We start from the raw sequence: 17,180 nt of genomic DNA on the forward strand, positions 1-17,180 counted from the left end.
AGTGGTGGGTGCCTGAAATCTGCTGTCAGAGGATGTGATGGAAGCAGGCACATTCGCAACATTTAAGAGGCATCGGGATGGTACACGAATAGGGAGGGATACGGACCGAGTAAGGGCAGAGGGTTTTGTATTCAGTTATGGCATCATGATCAGCACAGGCTTGGAGGGCCGAAGGGCCTGACCCTGTGCTGCACTTTTCTTTGTTCTTTTGTTCTAGACGGACCCCCTAACTAGAGGCCTCCCCCACTGCAACCCCCTAACCAGAGGCACCCACTCATAGAGACCCTCTAACTAAAGAGATCCCCACAGGGACCCCTAACTAGAGGGATTCCCCCTCCACAGAGACCCCTCAACTAGAGGGATCCCCCCCCCCCCCCAAGAGATCATCAAATAGGGAGACCTCACCACAAGGACCCCCTAACTAAAAGAACCCACCACAGGAACCCCCTAAACTAGACTGTGATTTCTGGTAGCGGGTTGTGATTGACAGCTTCCACAAACCAGCTGTGAGCCTTTGATATGGTTGATGTTTGTAAATATTGTGGTTTCTGCACTTAGATTTACTCATCCATGAAGAAGATGAATGAAGCAAGGCTAACAGCTGGTTGGTGGAAGCTGTAAATCACAACCCACTACCAGAAATGAATGAATTTCTAGTTAGGGGGTCTCTCTCTAGTTAGGGGTCTCTGTGGGGTGTCCCTTTAGTTAGGGGTCCCTAGCAGGGTTTTTTTTTTGAGTTAGGTGTCCCTTGGGGGGGTCCCCCATTTTAGGGAGTCTCTGGGCGTGCATGGCGATGAGGGAGGTCTAGTAGGGGAGTGGTGGGCAGGCCATGCATTGTGTGTGTTGGGGGGGGGGAGAGGAAGGTGGCCCTCGAAGGACTTTGGGGGCAACTCCCTTAAGGAATTACCCCTTTTGCCCTCCACGAGGACCACCACGTGAGGTTTATGCTTGGTGATGCCTGTTGGAATCGCCGCCCACCTGATGTCCGGCCCAGAGAACGGGAGAGTCACCAGTCCCTGAAGACTGCCACGCCCGCGAAGTGGATGCAAATGATGCATTAGGACCCATTAGTTTCCTTCCTCTGGCGCTCGGGCGCAAACCTCGATTCCGTTGCCAGTGGGGGCTCAATGCAATTGACATTGATCCAGATTTTCCCCGGACGACCGATTCTCAGGCGCATCGCGGACACCGCTACTGGCAGCGGAGAATCCAGCCATAATCTCCTAAACAGAGACCCCTGTCCCTTTCTCTTTTCTCTTCATCCAATCTCGCTTCCCTCTAGTTCTCTTTCTGTGCCTTATTTGACATTGAATTCACCTTCGACTTAAACTTGTGCTTCCTTCTCAGTTGCAGTGTTAATCTCATAATCCTTCAATATCATTGGTAAAAGAGATCATTTCTGTCTCAGTTTATGTCAGGACTTAGGGGCGAAATTCTCCGTTATCGGCGGAAAGTCCGCCGATCGGCGCAAAAAACGGCGCAAATCCGACTTGCGTCATGTCGGAAAAATGGGTCGATAGTCTCCGGCCCAAAATGGGCTAGCAGCGACGTAACGGGATTCGCGCTTGCGCAGTGGTTCACGCCGTGCAGCGTCATACGTGCTGCACGGCGTGACGGCTCATAAGGCCGCGCAGCTCCCCCCCACCCGACCGCAACACCCGACCGCAACACCCGACTGGATGGCTGGCCGTCGCTCAGCCCCGAGGTTCGAGTCACGCGATGTGGAGGCGCTCCTGGATGCGGTGGAGCAGAGGAGGGACGCCCTGTATCCCGGGCACGGCCGCAGAGTTGCCCCACGCCACAGCCGGCGTCTGTGGAGGGAAGTGGCAGAGGCCGTCACCGCTGTGGCCCTGACACCACGGACAGGCACCCAGTGCCACAAGAAGGTGAACGACCTCGTCAGAGCAGGCAGGGTGAGCCTCCCCCATATCCCCCCTCCCCATATCCCCCCTCCCCCATATCCCCCCTCCCCCATATCCCCCCTCCCCCATATCCCCCCTCCCCCATATCCCCCCTCCCCCATATCCCCCATATCCCCCCTCCCCATATCCCCCCTCCCCCATATCCCCCATATCCCCCCTCCCCCATATCACATCTCCGCCATATCCCCCATATCCCCAAGTGAATCCAGCCCTAACCTTAACCTCTGCAATGCACGCGCAACCGATGGCGTGCATTCATATACCTGCCTAACACTGTTGCCTTTTACCCCTGCCCCCCCACCCACAGGAGAAGCGCGCACACAACAATAGGGAGCATGTGAGGACTGGAGGAGGGCCCGCTGATGAGAGGCCACTGACCGTACACCAGGAAAGGGCCCTGGAACTGGCTGGCGGACCTGAGGACCGGGAGGTTGCTGATGCAGAGGTCGGGGGCGTACTAGCGAGTGAGCCACCGACAGCCCGTCCCCATATCCCCCCTCCCCTATATCCCCCTCCCCGTATCACCTGATCACTGCCTGATGTCTAACCATGCATGCTTCATTGTGTATCGCAGGACCAAACGTCCAGGCACCCAACCCCGCAGATGCAGACCGCCCGCAGGATGCCCCTCGGAGACCACGGGAGACGGAGAGACCCGCACCCTCCAGCATGCGACGCCCGCAGGATGCCCCTCGCACACCACGGGAGACGGAGAGACCCGGACCCTCCAGCATGCGACGCCCGCAGGATGCCCCTCGGAGACCACGGGAGACGGAGAGACCCGCACCCTCCAGCATGCGACGCCCGCAGGATGCCCCTCGGAGGCCACGGGAGACGGAGAGACCTGGAACAACAGGGAGACGACACCCCCGTCACGTGCGGGAGCGACTACCCAGCGACGAGGGGGGCAGCCACAGGCCCCCGTCACATCCGAGCCAGGACACCACTACCCAGGACACCCCTACCCAGGACACCCCTACCCGGGACACCCCTACCCGGGACAGCACTACCCAGGACACCCCTACCCGGGACAGCACTACCCAGGAAGACGAAATACCGGACAGTGACTCAGAGTGGATGGGTGGAGACGAACCCCCACCCCAAAGTGCCATGGACTCAGAGTGGGACGAAGAGCACGACACAACGCCACTGCTGTCACCAACACCCTCCACCATCGCAGAAACACTCACCACGGTTGGGCACTTTCGTGATGAGGCGTCTGGTACACTCACTGGTGCGCACAACACAGCCGTCCCGGTACAGCAGGTGGAGGTAGGAGCAGCAGAGGGACCGGGCGGTCGGAGGGAGCCCAGCCCAAGCGAACATCTGCCGCCCAGATGGACCCCGGGTTCCTGCAGTTACCACACCCACACATAGATCCGATGCAACCACCGACCCGGAGACGAGCGAAGAGGGTGACGGGCGGCTTGCGGCGGCTGCGGTCGCAGGTGGAGGAGTCCACCCGCGTCCAGGAGCTGGGAGTGGTGCCGATCATGCGTGCCACCCAGGCTGACACCGTACGGGTGGCATCCGCGCTGGAGGCAATGGGTGCGACGGTGTCAGACATGGGGAACGGTTTGCGAGGCCTGGGGCCTTCCGTGCAGGCGGCGTCTGTGGCCCAGGAAATGGCTGCCCTCTCACAGGAGGCCATGAGCCAGTGCCAGCGCCAGATGGCAGAGGCGCTCAACGCCATAGCCCAGTCTCTGCAGGCAATGGCCCAGTCTCTGCAGGCCATGGCCCAGTCTCAGCAGGCCATGGCCCAGTCTCAGCACGCCATGGCCCAGTCTCAGCAGGCCATGGCCCAGTCTCTGCAGGCCATCGCTGAGGGCATCGGCGCCAGTGGCCATGTGCGAGCCGGCGTCGCACTGTCACAGATAGGGTTTGCCAACCCCCTGGGCTCCATGGCTGCAAACCTGCAGACCCCTGTCGATACCAGCACGGGCCTCCAGGACTGGCAGCGCCAGATGTCGGGGGGGCGTCGGATGGCCAGTCCATTCGCATCCCCCACCCATGTAGAGGCCTGGGGGCCATCGGGCACCCCGAGGGAGGAGGAGGTGGTGTGGTCCGTTCCGACTCCCTCTGTAGGGGAGGTCCCGGTACACCGCGACACCTCGGACTCCCCCCCTTCCGTCCCAGGTGCATCGGGTGGGCAACGGGCAGGACAGGCTGGCAGCTCACCATCCCAGTCGCCCGGGCCGCAGCCTGGCCCATCTAGGCCAGGACGCCCCAGGAAACGGCGCCAAAGGGATCCAGTGTCAGAGGGCAGGAATCACAGGAGTCCACCTCCAGTTCTGCTGTACCGTCTGGGGAACCACGTAGACGTAGTCAAAGGGCCCGTAAGGCCAAACAATTAGACACTGAGTAAGTTGGCACGGGTGCAGGGCACAGATGAGTTTTAGGGGCTAGGGCACGTGCATGAACTCCTTTGGTTATTAAAGTCAATGTTACACCTACCGAAGCTGCCTTTGTGCTCTGTCCAAAGTGTGCGGGGGTGTCATGTACGTTGAGCGCAAGTGTGTGAGGGGTGGTCTTACCTCAGCCCCAAGTGAGTCTGCCCCCTTCCCCCTGGGCCGCCATCAACATCCCCCGGGCAGAGGACGGGACCGTACGCTGCAGTGTCACAGCCGCATGCAGGGATGGTCCGGGTGGATGGTGGTACTGTGGCCATGGGTCAGACATAGTCCAACGATGTAGAGCCAGGAGCTCATCGCAGGGCAGGTTGTCATCATCCTCCATGGCCTGCGATAGACACGCGTCCACCCGCAACTGTGTGAGCCCGGCCCGTTGTGCCGCAGGTGGATCGGCAATGGGGGGGGCGGGTGTTGTGCATGCGGGTGGGGTGGGTGGGGTTGGGGAGGGGGGTGAGGGTGCTGGGTGGGTGGATGGGTGGGGGGTGTGGGTGGTCGGCTGTTGCCATGGTGTGCGGTCTGTGGCCATACTACCCGATTCCCACGCCCATCTAGTCAGTGAAGCGGGCGTCCATCAGTCTGTCCCGTGCCCGCTGGGCCAGCCGGTAACGGTGGACAGCCACCTGCCTGTGTCTACCCCGTCTGCCCTGACCATTGCCCCCATCCCCCTCACCTGGGGAGGACTGGGCCTCTTCCTGCTGCTCCTCCACTCCGCCCTCCTCTGCCTGCGGCACATCGCCCCTCTGCTGGGCTATGTTGTGCAGGGCGCAGCACACCACTATGATGCGGCCGACCCTATCTGACCGATACTGGAGGGCGCCCCCAGAGAGGTCCAGGCACCTGAAACGCATCTTCAGCACGCCAAAGCACCTCTCGATCACTCCCCTTGTCGCTACATGGGCATCATTGTAGCGGTTCTCCGCCTCATTGCGTGGCCTCCGTATAGGCGTCATCAGCCACGATCGCAATGGGTAGCCCCTGTCGCCCAGCAACCAGCCCCTCAGCCGGGGATGGCGTCCCTCGTACATGCCGGGGATGGATGACCGCGACAACACAAATGAGTCGTGTACACTGCCTGGGTGACGGGCGCAGACGTGCAGGATCATCATGCGGTGGTCGCAGACGACCTGTACGTTCATCGAATAGGTCCCCTTCCTATTAATGAACACGGTCCTGTTATCTGCAGGTGGCCGCACGGCGACGTGCATCCCATCGATCGCGCCCTGGACCATGGGGAACCCGGCCACGGCAGAGAAGCCCACGGCCCGGGCATCTTGGCTGGCCCGGTCCACGGGGAAGCGGATGTAGCGGTGCGCCATGGCATATAGGGCATCTGTCACTGCCCGGATGCACCGGTGCACCGATGTCTGCGATATGCCGGACAAGTCCCCACTCGGTGCCTGGAATGATCCCGTTGCATAAAAGTTCAGGGCCACCGTAACCTTGACGGACACGGGGAGAGGGTGTCCCCCGCCAGTGCCACGCGGTGACAGGTGGGCCAGCAGGTGGCAGATGTTTGCCACGGTTTCCCGGCTAATCCGGAGTCTCCTCCTGCATTCCCGGTCCGTGAGGTCCTGGTATGACTGCCGGGGCCGGTACACACGGGGCGCCCTAGGGTGCCTCCGTTGCCGTGGGGCCGCGACGTCCTCCTCCCCCTCCTCGTCCTGTCGGTCAGGTGTCCCTCCAGCCTGGGCGGCTGCCGCCTGCCCCTCTGCGGAAGCCTGCGCCGCCTCTCTGGCACGCTCCTCCTCCTCCTCCTCCTCCTACTCATCCAGGGCAACATAGACATGAGCGGCTGCCACCACGGCGGCCAACATCGCTGGATGATCTGAAAACATGACGGCCTGGTGGGGGGGGAGGGGAACGACGACATGTCATCATTGCCCATATCCCCTCCTCCCCCCAGCCAGGTGGCATGGACCGCATGGGTCCAACTGTTGGACGCTGGCACCTGGCCAGGTGGACCAACTCACTTGCCCTCCCATCCCCCTCCTCGGCACAGACCCCCTCCCTAACCCCCAACCTCCACCCCGCACGGACCCCCCCCCCAACCTCCACCCCAGCACGGATCCCCCCCAACCTCCACCCCGGCACGGACCCCACCCCCAACCTCCACCCCAGCACGGACCCCACCCCCAACCTCCACCCCGGCACGGACCCCCCCCAACCTACACGCCAGCACGGACACCCCCCCCAACCTCCACCCCAGCACCGACCCCCCCCCAACCTCCACCCCGGCACGGCACGGACCCCCCCCCCAACCTCCACCCCAGCACGGACCCCCCCCCCCCAACCTCCAACCCGGCACGGAACCCCCCCCCCCAACCTCCACCCCAGCACGGACCCCCCCCAACCTCCACCCCGGCACGGCACGGACCCCCCCCAACCTCCACCCCGGCACGGACCCCCCCCCCATCCTCCACCCCAGCATGGACCCCCCCCCCAACCTCCACCCCGGCACGGCACGGACCCCCCCCAACCTCCACCCCCGCACGGACCCGCCCCCAACCTCCACCCCAGCACGGACCCCCCCCAACCTCCACCCCGGCACGGCACGGACCCCCTCCCAACCTCCACCCCGGCACGGAACCCCCCCTCCCAACCTCCACCCCAGCATGGACCCCCCCCCCAACCTCCACCCCGGCACGGCACGGACCCCCCCCCAACCTCCACCCCAGCACGGACCCCCCCCCAACCTCCACCCCGGCACGGACCCCCCCCAACCTCCACCCCGGCACGGCACGGACCCCCCCCCAATCTCCACCCCAGCACGGGCCCCCGCCCCCCAACCTCCACCCCAGCACGGACGCCCCCCCCAACCTCCACCCCAGCACGGACCCCACCCCCCCCAACCTCCACCCCAGCACGGACCACCCCCCCAACCTCCACCCCGGCAAGGCACGGACCCCCCCCAACCTCCACCCCCGCACGGACCCCCCCCCAACCTCCACCCCAGCACGGACCCCCCCCAACCTCCACCCCGGCACGGACCCCCTCCCAACCTCCACCCCGGCACGGAACCCCCCCTCCCAACCTCCACCCCAGCATGGACCCCCCCCCCAACCTCCACCCCGGCACGGCACGGACCCCCCCCCAACCTCCACCCCAGCACGGACCCCCCCCCAACCTCCACCCCGGCACGGACCCCCCCCAACCTCCACCCCGGCACGGCACGGACCCCCCCCCAATCTCCACCCCAGCACGGACCCCCGCCCCCCAACCTCCACCCCAGCACGGACGCCCCCCCCAACCTCCACCCCAGCACGGACCCCACCCCCCCCAACCTCCACCCCAGCACGGACCCCCCGCCAACCTCCACCCCGGCACGGCACGGACCCCCCCCAACCTCCACCCCAGCACGGACCCCCCACCCAACCTCCACCCCGGCACGGCACGGACCCCGCCCCCAACCTCCACCCCAGCACGGACCCCCCACCCAACCTCCAACCCGGCACGGAACCCCCCCCCCCAACCTCCACCCCAGCACGGACCCCCCCCCAACCTACACCCCGGCACGCCACGGACCCCCCCAACCTCCAACCCGGCACGGAAGCCCCCCCCAACCTCCACCCCAGCACGGACCCCCCCCCCAACCTCCACCCCGGCACGGCACGGACCCCCCCCCAACCTCCACCCCGGCACGGACCCCCCCGAACCTCCACCCCAGCACGGAACCCCCCCAACCTCCACCCCGACACGGCACGGACCCCCCCCCAACCTCCACCCCAGCACGGACCCCTCCCCAACCTCCACCCCAGCACGGACCCCCCCCAACCTCCACCCCGGCACGGACCACCCCCAACCTCCACCCCAGCACGGACCCCCCCCCCCAACCTCCACCCCGGCACGGCACGGACCCCCCCCCCAACCTCCACCCCAGCACGGACCCCCCCCCCAACCTCCACCCCAGCACGGACCCCCCCCCCAACCTCCACCCCGGCACGGCACGGACCCCCCCCCAACCTCCACCCCGGCACGGAACCCCCCCCCCAACCTCCACCCCAGCACGGACCCCCCCCCCCAACCTCCACCCCGGCACGGCACGGACCCCCCCCCCAACCTCCACTCCAGCACGGACCCCCCCCCAACCTCCACCCCGGCACGGACACCCCCCCAACCTCCACCCCGGCACGGCACGGACCCCCCCCCAACCTCCACCCCAGCACGGACACCCCCCCAACCTCCACCCCAGCACGGACCCCCCCCCCCAACCTCCACCCCAGCACGGACCCCCCGCCAACCTCCACCCCGGCACGGCACGGCACGGACCCCCCCCCAACCTCCACCCCAGCACGGACCCCCCCCCAACCTCCAACCCGGCACGGACCCCCCCCCCCAACCTCCACCCCGGCACGGCACGGACCCCCCCAATCTCCAACCCGGCACGGAACCCCCCCCCAACCTCCACCCCAGCACGGACCCCCCACCAACCTCCACCCCGGCACGGACCCCCCCCAACCTCCACCCCAGCACGGAACCCCCCCAACCTCCACCCCGGCACGGCACGGACCCCCCCCCAACCTCCACCCCAGCACGGACCACTCCCCAACCTCCACCCCAGCACGGACCCCCCCCAACATCCACCCCAGCACGGACCCCCCCCCAACCTCCACCCCAGCACGGACCCCCCCCCAACCTCCACCCCGGCACGGCACGGACCCCCCCCCAACCTCCACATCGGCACGGAACCCCCCCCCCCAACCTCCACCCCAGCACGGACCCCCCCCCCAACCTCCACCCCGGCACGGCACGGACCCCCCCCCAACCTCCACCCCAGCACGGACACCCCCCCAACCTCCACCACGGCACGGACCCCCCCCCAACCTCCACCCCGGCACGGCACGGACCCCCCCCCAATCTCCACCCCAGCACGGACCCCCGCCCCCCAACCTCCACCCCAGCACGGACCCCCCCCAACCTCCACCCCAGCACGGACCCCCCCCCCCCCCAACCTCCACCCCAGGACGGACCCCCCGCCAACCTCCACCCCAGCACGGCACGGCACGGACCCCCCCCAATCTCCACCCCAGCACGGACCCCCGCCCCCCAACCTCCACCCCAGCACGGACCCCCCCCCCCAACCTCCACCCCAGCACGGACCCCCCCCCCCCCAACCTCCACCCCAGGACGGACCCCCCGCCAACCTCCACCCCGGCACGGCACGGCACGGACCCCCCCCCAACCTCCACCCCAGCACGGACCCCCCCCCCCAACCTCCAACCCGGCACGGAACCCCCCCCCCAACCTCCACCCCAGCACGGACCCCCCCCCCCCCCCCAACCTCCACCCCGGCACGGCACGGACCCCCCCAACCTCCAACCCGGCAAGGAACCCCCCCCCAACCTCCACCCCAGCACGGACCCCCCCCCCCAACCTCCACCCCGGCACGGCACGGACCCCCCCCAACCTCCTCCCCGGCACGGACCCCCCCCCAACCTCCACCCCAGCACGGAACCCCCCCAACCTCCACCCCGGCACGGCACGGACCCCCCCCCCCAACCTCCACCCCAGCACGGACCCCTCCCCAACCTCCACCCCAGCACGGACCCCCCCCAACCTCCACCCCGGCACGGACCCCCCCCCAACCTCCACCCCAGCACGGACCCCCCCCCAACCTCCACCCCAGCACGGACCCCCCCCAACCTCCAACCCGGCACGGCACGGACCCCCCCCAACCTCCAACCCGGCACGGCACGGACCCCCCCCAACCTCCACCCCGGCACGGCACGGACCCCCCCAACCTCCAACCCGGCACGGAACCCCCCCCCAACCTCCACCCCAGCACGGACCCCCCCCCCCCAACCTCCACCCCGGCACGGCACGGACCCCCCCCAACCTCCACCCCGGCACGGACCCCCCCCCCAACCTCCACCCCAGCACGGAACCCCCCAACCTCCACCCCGGCACGGCACGGACCCCCCCCCAACCTCCACCCCAGCACGGACCCCTCCCCAACCTCCACCCCAGCACGGACCCCCCCCAACCTCCACCACGGCACGGACCCCCCCCCAACCTCCACCCCAGCACGGACCCCCCCCAACCTCCAACCCGGCACGGCACGGACCCCCCCCCAACCTCCACCCCAGCACGGACCCCCCCCCCAACCTCCACCCCAGCACGGACCCCCCCCCCAACCTCCACCCCGGCACGGCACGGGCCCCCCCCAACCTCCACCCCAGCACGGACCCCCCCCGCCCCCCCAACCTCCACCCCAGCACGGACCCCCCCCAACTTCCACCCCAGCACGGACCCCCCCCAACCTCCACCCCAGCACGGACCCCCCCCAACCTCCACCCCGGCACGGCACGGACCCCCCCCAACCTCCACCCCGGCACGGACCCCCTCCCGGCACTCCCCCGGAGCCCCCCCCCCCCCCCCCCGCCGCACACACACACACACAACCCGAGACACACCTCTCCTCACGCATTCAGACTGCGGCCACGCCATCGCCTGCCCAGAGCCAACCCCCCACGCCGTCACTCACCTCCACGCTGGTCGGCGTGAGCCTGGAGCACCGGGTCACGCCGATGAAAAGGAGGTTTGGTTCACGTCGACGTGAACGGTCATCACGTCGACGGGACTTCGGCCCATCCGGAAGGGAGAATATCGGCAGGCCGAAAATCGGCTGCCTTGCGCAGACCCGTGACATTCTCCGCGGCAGCGGCGCCATTAACGCCCCGCCGACTTTTCTCCCTTCGAAGACTTCGGCAACCGGCGGGGGCGGGATTCATGGCAGCCAACGGCCATTCTCCGACCCTCTGGGGGGTTGGAGAATGACGCCCTAGATGCCAGACCTCCCTCGCTGACACATCATCAGCTCACACTTTTCGCAGCATGGAATGAAAATATTTTCAAAGCCGAAATGTGCCAGGGTAAGTCTAACTAACAGCACATCAAAAACAGCCCCTAATATAATCAACTACTCACATTTTACAACTCCATAAATAAGGATTTGCTACATTAACTAGGTGAAACGTTTGAGGATTACAACTTCCCTGTAATTTATACCCTTGGTGCTCACCGCAAGTAACAACATTTGAAAAACAAAATTAACCAACTTCACGTAAATAAAAGCAAAATACTACAGATGCTACAAAACTACAAAAATAACTGGAAACAATCAACAAGTTAAGCAGCACCTGGGAAAGAGAAACACAGAAAAGACCTTTAATGACCTGATGCTTGCTGGGGGCCCTGCGTGCCGGTGGGGTGGGGGGGGGGGGGGGGGGGGGGGTATTTTCAGCATAGATTGGGGCACCATTTAAAGATGGAATCCTGATTTCTGCCATCCACATGCTGCCACTACTGAGGTGGAGGTGGGTACCCCACTCCTCTGAATCAACAGATTTTATGTTCAAACCTTACTCCACAGATTTGAGCATTGATGCACGATCAATTGCACAAAGACTAAAGTTGGGTACAACTGTGGCTTTATTACAGTCAGATGTGTGGCCTCCTGCTGCAGCTGGCGAAATGGCAGGGCACTGGAGGTCATGCATATTTATACAGTTCTCCCTGGGCGGAGCCAGCCGGCAGGAGCTACCGGCGAACCTGTAGTGCAGGTCCTACCTTACATCCCCTAATACAGTGGATCACCACATTCGCCACCTGTTAAAAATGAGTCCGGCGGGGGTGACGTGAAACTATATACAATTAGTACAATTATGTACAGTGGTAGGGAAAGAAAAGTCCACGTTGACGGTCCAGAGTCCGTCAAAGGTTCAGCCGGTCCGGTGCATTGGTGCTTCATTGGGAGTGTCGTAACGGTGGCGGCGAAGTCGGTGCTGGCGGTGGTGGAGGTGGCACAAAGACTAAAGTTGGGTATAACTGTGGCTTTATTACAGTCAGATGTGTGGCCTCCTGCTGCAGTTGGCGAAATGGCAGGGCACTGGAGGTCATGCATATTTATACAGTTCTCCGTGGGCGGAGCCAGCCGGCAGGAGCTACCGGCGAACCTGTAGTGCAGGTCCTACCTGACATCTCCTATTACTGTGGTTCACCACAGACAGGTAGTGTCAGATTGTCAGGGGGCACTGCCCAGCCTTGTCCCTCACCACCCAGCGAGCTGTACCTACCTGTGTGCCCCCACGTGGTCATCAGCAGTTGTGACGTCACATCGCCTGGGTAGGACAGTATAGTGGAGATTGAAGTAGGCGTCAAGCCATATAATTGCATTCAAATTTATTATAAAATGTGCTAATCAAGCTCATGCCCTTCCTGAGCGTGAACCTGATTGCATTATCAGGGGATGGCGAGGAAGATCATAACCAAAATCTTGCAGGCACAAATCCTGTTTTGGGCCTCTCATGAGATTTAGCAGTCATTGTGGGATTTGTGCCCACAGCTAGCAATGAAATGGGAGGAGGGAACTCCAATTCCTCAAGATAATTGGCTGTTCAGTAGTCTTGAGGAATGCTTCCCAGCCCTCAAGGAAGCCTTTGCCTACCCTCCCAACCGCAGGTCCCTCCTCCCCACCTAGTTGCAGGACAACATTCCCAAAAGCCTTTGGCTGAAACTGCTGATGTTCATTCCATTTGGTCAGCTGCTGGCCAGATGTTAATGAGGTCCTACTGTTTCATCTTGGTTTTCAAATCCCTCAATTACCTCACCCCTCAATATCTCTTTAATCTCTTCCAGCTCCACCTCCGCCTGAGATCTCTGCACTCCTTCAATTCTGGTCTTTTGAACATTCCCAATTATCTTGCTACAATCTCTGTAGTTCCCTGCCTAGGCCTCCCTGCCTCTCTACCTCTCTTCCCTTCTCTGGAGGCTTGGAAAAGGAACCTAAGAAAGAAATACCAACAATCTAGAGTCCAGGGACCAATCTCACCTCCCAGAAACACCTGCCAAGTGTGTGGTCAAAGATACGGCTCATGATTGGGATCATCAGCCAGGCAAGAACCGCAGAACCATGTCCAGTAACATGGAGTTTCTTAGGTGGACAATCGTTCTCATTAGTGAGTGATTCGCTGAAGAAGTAGGGTTTCTTAAAACCTACCTCTTTGAGCAGGCTTTTGATCAGGTCCCCTAATATCACCTTATTGGCTTGGTATCAACCTTTGTTTGATAATGCTCCTGTGAGGCAGTTTGGGACCCATCTTAAAGGTGCTACACAAATGCAAGTTGCTATTATTATTAATAATAAACCATATTTTGTACATAAACATTAATTTGTAGTTTTAATGCACATTTCTTACATAGTTTGACTAATTTTAATGATGAATTACATAGCTTAGGCCTGGTATTTGAAAGTCCTACAACCACTCTTATGAACATACAAACATACGAAATAGGAGCACAAGTAAGCCGTTTGTCCCCTCGCCTGCTCCAGCATTCAATAAGGTCGTGGCTGATCTGTTTGCATTGAGTTCCACATTCCAACCTTCCCCTGGTAAGCTTTGATTTGCTTGCCCAACAAGAAATGGTCTATGTCTGCCCTAAAAAGTTTCAGTGACTCCGCTTCCACTGTGCTCTGGGGCAGAGGTCCAAAGTTGCGCAACCCGCTGAGAGAAACACATTCTCCTCATCTCTGTCCTGTAAGAGTGACCCCTAATTTTAAAACAGAGTCCCCGATTTCTGGACTCACCCACAAGTGGGAATATCATTTCCGCAGCTACCTGGTCAATACAGTTCAGGATTTTATATACTTCAATCAAATTACCCCTCACTCTTCTAAACTCCAGTAGAAACTAGAATAAGACAACCTGTTCATTCCAGGTATCAATCTAACAAACTTCCTCTGAACCACCTCCAAAATCCTTCCAAAAATAAGGAGACCAAACCTGTACACAATGTTCAAGATGCAGTCTCACCAATGTCCTGTACAACTGATGCATAACGGGCTGGATTCTCCGCCGGTGGGATGCTCCATTTTGCTGACAGCCCGGGGGTTTCCCGATGGCAAGGGGCTGCCCCACAATGGGAAACCCCATTGACCAGCCAGCGAAACACAGTGAAAGAGCCCAAGGAGAGCGGGGGGACACAGTGAAAGAGCGTGTGAGGAGAGTGGCGGGGACACAGTGAAAGAGAGTGTGAGGAGAGCGGCGGGGGCACAGTGAAAGAGCGCGAGGAGAGCGCGGGGACACAGGATAAAAGAGCGCGAGGAGAGCGGTGGGGACACAGTGAAAGAGCGCGAGGAGAGCGGCGGGGACACAGCTGCCGGAGAAGCGGCCTTCAGATTTTCGGCAGGGGCAGTGGCTAGGGGCCTGTCGGGAAGGTAAGTTTACCTCTTTAACTCTTTAAAAACTTACCTTGAAGAGTGACATCACAGCAAAGTAGTGACCTGATTGGCTGGTAAGGAAAGTGCTCCAATTAGCAGTAGCTGGGAGAAATTTAACTCTTTGTGTGTTGATAAGTATTGTGATTGGTAAGTAAAATCTTTATTCCTTCACTTATTCATTATTTGATATTATATTTGTAATCAGTTAAGGTAAAGTGTAAAAATAGCAGGAGATCCCAGACCCATGTTATGCTCCTCGTGCTCAATGTGGGAGTTCAGGGACACGGCCGATGCCCCTGACTCCTTCATGTGCGGGAAGTGTGTCCAGCTGCAGCTCCTGTTAGACCGCATGACGGCTCTGGTGCTGCGGATGGACTCACTTTGGAACATCCGCGATGCTGAGGAGGTCGTGGATAGCACGTTCAGTGAGTTGGTCACACCGCAGATTAGGATTGGTGTGGGAGACAGGGAATGGGTGACCAAAAGGCAGAGAAAGAGCAGGAAGGCAGTGCAGGTGTCCCCTGCGGTCATCTCCCTCCAAAACAGGTATACCGTTTTGGATACTGTTGGGGGAGATGACTCACCAGGGGAAGGCAGTAGTAGCCAGGCTCATGGCACCGTGGCTGGCTCTGCTGCACAGAAGGGCGGGAAAAAGACTGGCAGGGCTATAGTCATAGGGGATTCAATCGTAAGGGGTGTAGACTCCCGAATGGTATGTTGCCTCCCGGGTGCACGGGTCAGGGATGTCTCAGATCGGCTGCAGGACAGACTGAAAGGGGAGGGTGAACAGCCAGTTGTCGTGCTTATAGGCACCAAAGATATAGGTAAAAAACGGGATGAGGTCCTACAATCAGAATTTAGGGAGTTAGGAGATAAGTTAAAAAGTAGGATCTCAAAGGTAGTACTCTCAGGATTGCTACCAGTGCCACGAGACAGTCAGAGTAGAAATTCAAGAATAGTTAGAATGAATACGTGGCTTGAGAGACGGTGCAGGAGGGAGGGGTTCAGAATTTTGGGACATTGGAACCGGTTCTGGGGGCAATGGGATCATTACAAATCGGATGGTCTACACCTGGGCAGGACTGGAACCAATGTCCTAGGGGGTGCTTTTGTTAACACTGTTGGGGAGGTTTTAAACTAATGTGGCAGGGGGATGGGAACCAGATTAGGAAGTTAGAGCACAGTAAAGAGGCAGCAACTAAAGCCAGTAAGGTACTAGATAATAAACTCAATGTGACTAAGGGGAAGAGTAGACAGGGAAGAGATGATGAATGCAAAGGGACAGGTGGTCTGAGGTGCATTTGTTTTAATGCGAGAAGTGTAGCAGGTAAGGCAGATGAATTTAGGGCTTGGATTACTACCTGGGAATATGATGTTATTGGTATTACTGAGACTTGGTTGAGGGAAGGGCAAGACTGGCAACTAAATATCCCAGGGTATAGATGCTTCAGGAGGGATAGAGAGGGAGGTAAAAGGGGTGAGGAGTTGCAATATGGACAGAAATGGTAACACAGCTGTGATTAAGGAGGGCACGATGAAGGATTCAAGCACTGAGGCAATATGGCTAAGAAATAGGAAGGGTGCAGTAACACTGTTGGGACTTTACTACAGGCCTCCCAAAAGCGAGTGTGAAGTAGAGGTACAAACATGTTGACAGATTATAGAAAAACGTCAGAGCAATAGGATGGTCGTGATGGGAGATTTTAACTTCCCCAACATTGAATGGGACTCATGTAGTGTTGGAGGCGTAGATGGAGCAGAATTTGTAAGGAGCTTACAGGAGAGTTTTTTAGAGCAGTATGTAAATAGTCCAACTCAGGAAGGGGTCATACTGGACCTGGTATTGGGGAATGATCCTGGCCAGGTGGTTGAAGTTTCAGTCGGTGATTACTTTGGGAATAGCGATCACAATTTCGTAAGTTTTAGAATACTCATGGACAAAGACGAGAGTGGTCCTAAAGGAAGAGTGCTAAATTGGGGAAAGGCAAAGTATAACAAAATTCGGCAGGAGCTAGGGAATGTGGATTGGGAGCAGCTCTTTAAGGGTAAATCCACATTTGAAATGTGGGAGTCTTTTAAAGAAAGGTTGATTAGAGTGCAGGACAGACATGACCCTGTGAAAATGAGGGATAAAAATGGCAAGATTAGGGAACCATGGATGACGGGTGGAATTGTGAGAATAGCTAAGATGAAAAAGGAAGCATACAGAAGATCCAAGCGACTTAAAACTAATGAAGCTTTGGAGGAATATCGGGAAAGTAGGACAAATCTCAAACGCGCAATAAAGAGGGCTAAAAGGGGTCATGAAATATCTTTGGCTAACAGGGTTAAGGAAAATCCCAAAGCCTTTTATTCGTATATAAGGAGCAAGAGGGTAACTAGAGAAAGGAGTGGCCCACTCAAAGACAAAAGAGGGAATTTATGCGTGGAGTCAGAGGAAATGGGTGAGATGCTTAATGAGTATTTTGCATCGGTATTCACCAAGGAGAGGGACATGACAGATGTTGAGGCTAGGGATGGATGTTTAAATACTCTAGGTCAAGTCGGCATAAGGAAGGGGGAAGTTTTGGGTATTTTAAAAGGCATTAAGGTGGACAAGTCCCCAGGTCCGGATGGGATCTATCCCAGGTT

Source organism: Scyliorhinus torazame, chromosome 8 (genome assembly GCF_047496885.1).
Source record: "Scyliorhinus torazame isolate Kashiwa2021f chromosome 8, sScyTor2.1, whole genome shotgun sequence".
NCBI lineage: Eukaryota > Metazoa > Chordata > Chondrichthyes > Carcharhiniformes > Scyliorhinidae > Scyliorhinus > Scyliorhinus torazame.